We start from the raw sequence: 9,056 nt of genomic DNA, 5'->3' as shown, positions 1-9,056 counted from the left end.
CAACTGTTTTAATTATTATCGAATTCTTTGTTTTACTATATTGTAATTTCAAATTTAATTTTTTTAGCTTTGTTTCAAGCATAGAGACTGGCTCTATTTCTATTTCTTCACTGAGACCTTAAAAATTGAATTTGCTTTTGTATTTCTTCCATGTACATTGATAAAATATCATACACTGAATAATTCCCATACCCATTAATATATGATTTGCCCACTCATACTTATTTTGTCATTCTTACTTCCTCAGGCTATTTTCAACTTTAAGCCACTGCTAATCCATGACCTTAGTGCTTTTGTCTCCAGGTCTGAATTATATAAGTATTATGGAACAAGGATTGAAATGAACTACTCTTGACTTTATTGTACAATAACAGTCAGCTGATTAAATTTTCTATTTCCACTAACTGGAATAATAGAGCAAATTTAATTACTTTCATTATTTATTTAATTATTTTTTAATTCTTTTTTTTTTTCCCAGTGTGGGAAGGCCATTTAAGAAATATTTCTAAAGGGAAAGTGGAAATGAGGAAAAAAGCAATGGTCTGCATTTCTGGGTGCCCAGAGTTGCTGCCAAATGCACAGAAAAACAACTGAAGCAGGAATGTACCCTGCACTCTGCAGTGCCCCCTGCAATGGTAATGAACAAAATCTGCTGAGACAAAAAAGAAAAAACAAAAAGCACTTTGGTCACAGAGCTGAAATGGAACAGCAGCAGCTGGTAAAAGGAACCTTTTGTAGTGTGTCTCCTCTAACTCTGTCTCCTTCCATGAGACTACTCAAAAATTAGAACACCTGTGGGCTGTCAGGTTTCCTGTCAGATGCAGGACAGCAGCATCGCATGGCATGGCCATGTCTCCAACAGGCTGGGCAGTTTGCTACTGCTCCTGTTCCAGCCAAGCTGATTGATTCTCATTTGAAATGCTATCTCTAAGCTGCTTTTGTTCAATTGCTTGCTTTCCAGAAAGGTTATAATCAAAAGCCAGACTTCAGGAATAATTTGGCTCCCTTGTATGATATTAGTTTCCAAGTGGCATGTAAATACGGGGTCACATTTTCCAAAGAGAGCAGTGCCCCACCATCAGTGCTGTGAGAAATCTGCTTCACAGCTCCATAGCTGAATTTAGGGGGAAGCATTGCTGACAGGCTGAGTCAGTGGCCCAAATTCTTCTCCCTTTATCCATATAACCACATGAAAATTGTGCCTCCTATCCACAGAATGTGCATGAATAATTTGCTTGGCATGGGACTGGAGCTAGCTAGCACAATAACTATGCTTTTGTAAGCTACATATGTCCCTTGCCTTGGAGCTTTTCAGATGATACAAAACCCTGGTACTGTGACTAAAATGAGAAAAGCCTGGGCAATGACTTCAGAAGCAATTGGGAGTGACCTAAAACTCATAAAGGATTCTTGGCTTCAATGAAGTTGACTCAGGTCCATCAGACTTGCATCCAGACCTTATGGAGGTCCTGGAATGACCCTTGCAGTCTGTGGAGATGGTTTTCTAAACCCTGCAAGGGAGTCCGAATTTCCAAGCCCTTCAGAAACAGCAGACTCTTTAACTGTACTTTTTGAAATAAGTTCAAGAAACGAGTGCACACACATTGTCTATCCCTCTTCTCCTCTTTGCACTCAACATTTTTGGTGTAGGAGAGTTCACTAACGGAAGTGTAAACCTTCTGTTTACATTTATAAACAAGATAAGGTACAAATTGCTGCAATACAAACTTCCTTGCTCTGGCCCTCCGCTGACCTCAGCTATAAATGACAAGGACCCTTCTTTCTCACAGTTGCAGGAGTCTCCAGTCTCTAGGGCAAAGTTTAAACCAGCAAATGTGCTTACAAAATCTTGTGTGTGAATTTTTCTGACTGCTGTGCTAGTCACACACCGCTCAGGGCCAGGGGCTCATGTCTGTGATGCGAGGGACAGATGCAGCTGGACCTACACTTGCAGGGTGCCCCAGACACCTCCAGCTGCAGGGTGAGCCTGGATGCATTTGCACCCATTTCCTGAAGTCAAGAAGCAAGCTGCATGCAGTTTTGCTAAGGTCTTGGATAGAGAAGGGCACGCTTGTACCACATTTTACACTGACAGGAAACATCCATGTCACTGTATCTCACGCTCAAGTCTTCTACTGGAAGCTCTATGCTGAGTCAAATAAATTGGTTGCAAAATATCCAAGATTATGCCAAGTAAACAAAAAAATAATTAGATTTAAAAGCTACTCACGCATTGTCTTATTTTTACAGATTTCATTGGGTGCAGAAAGAAGAGCTGCCAATAACACAAAAGTTGTTCTAGGGATGGGAACCAAATTCCTTGGTGGCCAGGACAGATGACACGTGGCCTGAGGGAACAACACAAGAAGAGGGCGTGGGAGTGGGGCAGAAAAGTAAAAGGGAACTTCTGAACTTGACAGCTGTAACTATATCTCCATGCCTTGAGAGATCTCACAACCACTGGCAGTCACACACACCCATTGAGACTATGGTGGGTATTCCTAATTGGAATTGTCAATCTGGGATTTCCACAGCCATGTCTGTTCTGGGTGCTGGAAGAGGAAACTAAACCATCATGTTTGGTACCAACATCAGACCATGGGGCAGCACAAGGTTGAGCTTTTCAACACCAGCACGTGCATAAGGGTGAAAGTTTCAGTGATGTCTGTGTGTCCCCGGGCAGGATTTGTGTCCCTCTCCTCCTGGAGCAGCTCAGCAGAAGGGCACAAGGACATCAGCTCTGGCACAGATCACCCAACTGCAGATGCCTGGAAGAGGAACTGGTGCTCAGGTATGCCCCTGTAAGCTTTCCTTGTTCCTGCCTTGTCACTCACCATTGGTGTGCCCTGGAGTGTGAAATGGCTCTAAGAGGGCCAGGTCAGTAATTCTTGTGTGTTTAAGCAATGCAGAAACTCCTCTTTTCTTCCTTGTGTTGTGCAGTGGGTTGCAGGAGAGTGACTCAGGGATATTTGCAAGAGAGAAGGGCCCCAGGGATGGTTCTTGGTCGCTGCTGTTAATGATGCTGTAGAGGTGGTGACACTGAATCCCTCACAATGCTTTCAGCAGAAGCATGTCAGCATCTGAAAAGTTCCAGCTCCTGGCCCAGAGGCCTATTTTCTATACATAAAAAAATTTCATGTAATTAGTTACTGCTGCCCTAAACCACATGGTTTTATATATGTATAACCAGGGCTACAAAGTTCCATTCTCACTGTTCAGAGGAGTTAATTGATGCACAGAATCAAGCAAGATAAAGTGTGGTTGTTTTCATGTCCCCTGCCCTACTCGTGTTTGGGGGAAGTTGCTCTTTTGGCTCTCCATGTGTTTCACAAGCTATGACAGGTCTAGGAGTCTCAGCCATGGGCAACCCTCTCCCTGTCCTGCTGTTGTAGGAACAAAACACTTTGTTGGTAGATGAAATGGCTCAGATTTGGACAATTCTCTGCTTTGACTATGGGCTTTGTGTTACAAAGAACCATGTGCTGGAACCTCCTATTAAAACAGGAGAGAAAAAGAATGCTGCTGGTGTGTATGAGATTTCTCCTCCCTGAAACAAATGCTATTCTTAGCTGGCAGGCTGGTGTGGAGTAACGCATTAACTGAGTGTGATAAGGCAGGGGAAGGCTGATACTGGCCCCATTTTCAGCCCTGTGTTTGCTCTGCCATTAGACAATGGGGTCTTGGTCCCCTAGGAGGCCCTGACATGTCAAAACAATGTCAGTTAAGTCAACAAATATCCTTGTGTTCCTCATTTCCAAATCGTGCTTCATCCCTTTAAAAATTCCGAATGGAAAGGTTAGGGATATTTAAGAATTAAGATGATAAAATATGGGGAGATATGGAAACAGCTGGCTTACAAACATAAGCCTGATTCCCATCACCAGCATTTGTTAATCTTATTTATGTTGTAATGCATAAGAGAAAGTTGAAAGCTCTGAAAAACATGACATGTATATCTCAACATCCACATTGAGAGGCAGGAAATTACCCCCTTAGCAGAGCTGCCACACCTCCAGACATACAAGGTGTGCTGCCCACATGCACATTTCCTCAAGTCTGCCATGCACCTGCAGGTGATGAGGAGCTCCAGCAGGGCCATGGTTCCCAGGAAAGTCCAAATCCTTTAGATAATTTTGGGTAGCATTTCTGGCTGAGAAAGAAATGCCATGCCCTCACACTGAGTATATGGAAGCTCAGTTCCTGGTGTCATTGAACTCAGCCTGATATTGGGGGTAATAGTGCTATAGCCCTTACTGCAAACTGATCACACCTGGATTTAGAAGTAAGTTATGTGTATGGAAGCAATACTGAGATTACTGACAGGCTGCTTATTCCTACTGGCATCCTTATGGCTCCTGTCCCAGCTCATCCCTCCTTGCATGCAAAAGACAAAGTAAGGCTCAGTTAAAAAGTCTTGGGCATTTTGAGAGCTGACCCATGTTCTTGTGTGCTTTGAGTTGACAAAATTAGCTGCTTACTTCATTGGCTGAAAACAGATGAAAAGAAATACCTACCTATTCATACCTACCTATGAATAATTCATCAGTGAAAGAAAGTGCTGCAGGATAGTATTTGGGATGAAAACTGCATAACAGTAGTCTCACAAGTCAATTTGCTACCTATAAAGAAAGGATTTCTGCTGGCTGTCCCCTCTTCAGGAAAAAAAATAACTATTCTTAACACTGTCTGCATTTGGAAACAGCCTACATTTTAAGTAATTAAAACTGATGTTCCTGACAAACATTCCCCTCCAAAGAAATGGTCTATTGTAAACGTAAACTCTCAAGATCCTTCCAGGCATACCAGCAGACTGTCTCCTAAAAACTTCTTACCAAGCCATCTGGTGCCTTATCTTTGTAGCCAAGCCATACAATAACTTTAAAAGAGGATTGCTCGCAGGGTTTAGTCTCAGGATGACAGATTCCCTTGGAAGTATCCCAGTTCACTCTCAACCCGTTAGACAGGCAGCTCTGGCTGTGTGAATTCTCCACTACTTTTAATCAAGACCCAAAATGTGCAGCTGTGATTCTCTGGGGAGATCCCCTCTTCCTGTGGTTTGCAAAGGGAATGAAGGAGTTACAGGGAGAAGCTGGAGATTTCCAAACAGGGATTTACACTCCATTAATTCTCTCTCCGGCATCCCAGCCAGAGTGGCATGACATGAATGTGGTTAGGAAGGCTGCAGCCAATTCACATCATTCTTGTAGCTCTCCCCGCACCTGCGAGGGGAACGTATGGATTCCAGGTTTGCTCCCAGACAGCCTTTGCATCAAAAAAAAAGGTATTTAGTGAGTGAGAAGGCATGAAGGCATAGAGCAGAGATGACTGTTGGAAACAGCTGGGAAGAAAAAGACAATTCTGTTTCAGCTTTGCAGATCATCCAGAGTTTGCTCTCCCTTGGTTGCATCCTGCTACTTTTGTTCCTGCTTTTTAACATCTCACCTAAACTCTTATCTTCTAAGAAACTGAATTCTTATTGCTAAGTTTCCTATTTTGGTTGAAAGTAGAGCCTGACAGTGAATTCAAATAGCAAAGCCAAGGCTGCAGGCACTGGATAGCAAAGCAGAAGTTCAGCACAAACCAGAGTGAGGGATCCTGTGTTAGGTGTGCCCGGCCACTCAGGCAGCAACAGCCATCGCGAGAAGCAGCGCAGGGTGTGCGGCCGAAAATAGAACTTGCTCACCACTCCCTCATCCAGGGCAAACACAGCATAGTTGGGGAGAGACCAAATCCCTTTCTAGATTTTTGTCCTGTGTTTATATGCTGCCTAAGCATTTCTAGTCTATTCCTTATCAATGCTGCTTTCAGAGGAAAGAAGGAACCTGGGTGCAAGAGTGTAGGAGCACCTGTAAGAAGAGAGTTGTTTCCTCAACATATCCTGCAAGTTGGGGACTGCTGACAAATCTGAAGCAGCACATTTAAACAGCACCTCTTAATCATTTAGCATGGTGGGGCAATGGCTCTGATCTGTTGCACATTCTAGCTGTGGTAATGATGTGGTACCAGCAGTGCTACAAAGTGATGGGCTGCCATTAGATTATCTTCTCCCTCCCTGTGCCCATCTGTTCTGGGAACCCTCAGCTACCTGAGAAGAATTTTAAAACACCCTAGTTTGGGTACTGCAACTTAGTGAGCGCAGACATTTTTCTAAGCTAAAAAGAAATGGGTTTTTTTTCAAGCTGTTGCATCTTGGTAAAGAAAGACTGGATGTAATATATGCTTGTCAGGTAGATATTAATGAGCAAGATGTGATGCTGTAAAATAGCTCCCAGAAATGACAGAGATTCTGCACGTCTCCAAGTCAGTGGAAGTTCTGATGATGAGTTTTGACAGGCACTGGATTAGGCCTAAAACATTCCCAACTTTTTGGCCATTGACAATTTTTTTGACAGTTTTATAACCTGTAGAGACTTCCTACCACAATACGACAACATTGTAAAGACTTCCCCCAGGGAAACGTCTTTGCTTTTAGCTGGGCACCTTGTTATACCCCAAGGGAAATCAAACAGTGTAGGGAAAAAGAACTCAGTATCTGTAAAGTTGCTTAGCTTTTTCCCTGCTTTACTGGATATTTGTATTTTGTTCTCTCTGGAGACAATCTACTATTTGGAAAAATGAAAACAACCCTCCTAAAATAGAGTTTTAGAGTTTAATGATCCCTGCACTGAAATATTACATTATACACTTAGGCTGCATACAAGATGGAGAGGGAGGGTGGAACTACCATGAGGTCAGAGTTCAATGACCCCATTTTCTTTGCCAAATCAATCATCTCAGTCTCCTCTTCATAAGGTGATGGTGACACCTCACAGAGCTGTTATGATAATTTGTTTATATAATAAAAGTACATGGCTCGAGGGATAAAGCTTTTTGTACCTGCATAATTTCCAACATTCCCAGGTTGCCTTTTGGTGTGGGATTACAGAACATCTGCTCTATTTAGTCCTCCTAGTATTGCTGTTAATGTTTTGGCAAAGGAACCTGGAACACAGCATAGATGCACACATACATAATATTAAAAGTCATGAGGAGTGTATTTAGGTTGTTTGATTTATAGCATGTCAAACACAAAAGATAAACCAATATAATGTTTAGCTTGATGTGGCCTAATTTGCAAAAAAATGGGAAGATTCAGAATTAAATGTTTCTTAGCTAGTTTAGGACCTGTCTCAGGTTTACCTGCAGTAAAAAGGGAAATGGGATAACTGCTTATGAGGCCAAAGGAACTGCCAGGCTGCAGCAAGACCCAGGAGCTGGGCTAGCCTGAGCACTTTCCACGTGGCAGATAAGAGGTGTAAGGAAAAGAGCAGTGTGCAAACAGTCAGCAGCAATGCTGGGAGCAGGGGAGGGGCGAGCTGGAACCAGCAGTTTCAAGTGGAGAGCCTCAAGGGATCATTATGTCCATCCATGCTGACCTGAAGATGAAAATCCCACACATCTGCAGTGTCTACGTGGGCTTTGCTGTTCTTCCCACCCAGTCCCTGGTTCCTACTCGTGTATCTGTTTTCCAGGGTCAAAGCTGTTTCTGAAGCAAACTGAGTGCCAGTTTCCTTGCATGTGAGTGGAGCAGTGGAACAGACTTGTTTGCTTTCACTCCTTCACTTTCTGGTCCCAAATGATGGTTCCCTACCCAGGCAAAGAGCAGGGATGATAACTGCAAGGACAAGGTTACACTCTATTTCCACTGTGCCCCACTTGCACCTCTGTGCAGAGCAATGGATGGCTCCCACAGGATGCAGATCCTGCTGCAATGCACTGGCTGGGAAGATGTTTGAGTTGCACAGCTTGACCCAAGACTGAGATGAAGGATGTTGGGTATTATTTCCCTGGGTAACCTTGAATTACCTTCAGAGGGCACATCTCAGAACTCAGGGCAGTGGGATGGCACCAATGGCTCTGCAGCATCCTGGCACACCATTTCACACCTCCCTCAGGCACTGGCCCTACAATGGGAACCAGGATATGGGCCCACAGAGGGCAAGCTGTGACAGCAGTGACAGCAGTGCTGTGCTGGTATTGCTGGGAATGGCAGGGAACACCTCCCAGCCTCCTACAAGTCAGAGGAACAAACTCCCAAACAACCCAGTGATTCAGATCTTGATGGCAGCAGCACACTACATGGGGTAAGAAGAGAACCCCAGGGAGGAAGTAGGAGCTTAAAGGACTACAGAAGATGAGGATATTTACATCCTTTTAACGAGGACTAAAAAGTTGACTTGACATAGATAACACGTTTGAAAATTAAGTATACACCAAGAACTTGCAAGTTTCAGTCTTCTAAACAAACATGAAAGGCTTATAACAACTTAAAAATCCAGTTTTGACACAACTGCTGAAAATATCTTTTAAAGAGAAGCCTTTATGAGAGCTTCCAAAACAAAGAGAAAGGCAGCCCAGAGCAGTATCCATGTTACCAGCATCAGCAGATGAATGAGAGATGCAGAAAAGGGCAGTCAGTTGTTTGAAGGGAATGAAGCCTTTCTGACCACACAGATTAGACAGGAGAAAAGTTGGCTGATTTCAGATATCTTGTAGCATTGAGGAGCAACCACCAAAAGAGAATTGCCTTGTGGAATAATCATTGAGCAAGCAAGAGGCTACAACAGTTAAAGATGAGCTGCAAAGAACAAATATTAGTTCTGAGGTGACCTTACCTATAAGGAAAAGGAAATGGTAACAAGGGAGAAAAGCAGTGCAAAAACCTCAGGAAATCTGGGTTCAAGTGTATTCTTGCAGCAGTGTGCACTGTCTTAAATTTCTTACTTAAGTTTTGCTGTTGTGATCAAGTTCTGATTTTGTGGTTTATAGAATAGGCATTTGCAGCTCAAGTTCTGCAGTATTTACACAGGCAAAATTCCCAGTGTTTTAAGGGGATTTTTCCACGGGTAGGTATGGACTCTTAGCTTACTTTTCACTGGGTGAGGACTTGGAGTGTGCACAATTACCATACCGTAAGTATTAATAGATCCTTCCTAATAGGAAAGTTATTTGAATTTAAGATTGTAGATTAGTTTCTCTAAACTCCACATAATCTATTTACTTACAGTACAGCTTTC

Source organism: Erithacus rubecula, assembly GCF_903797595.1.
Source record: "Erithacus rubecula genome assembly, chromosome: 13".
Taxonomy (NCBI): Eukaryota; Metazoa; Chordata; class Aves; order Passeriformes; family Muscicapidae; genus Erithacus; species Erithacus rubecula.
Note: the sequence above shows the minus strand (reverse complement) of the source record.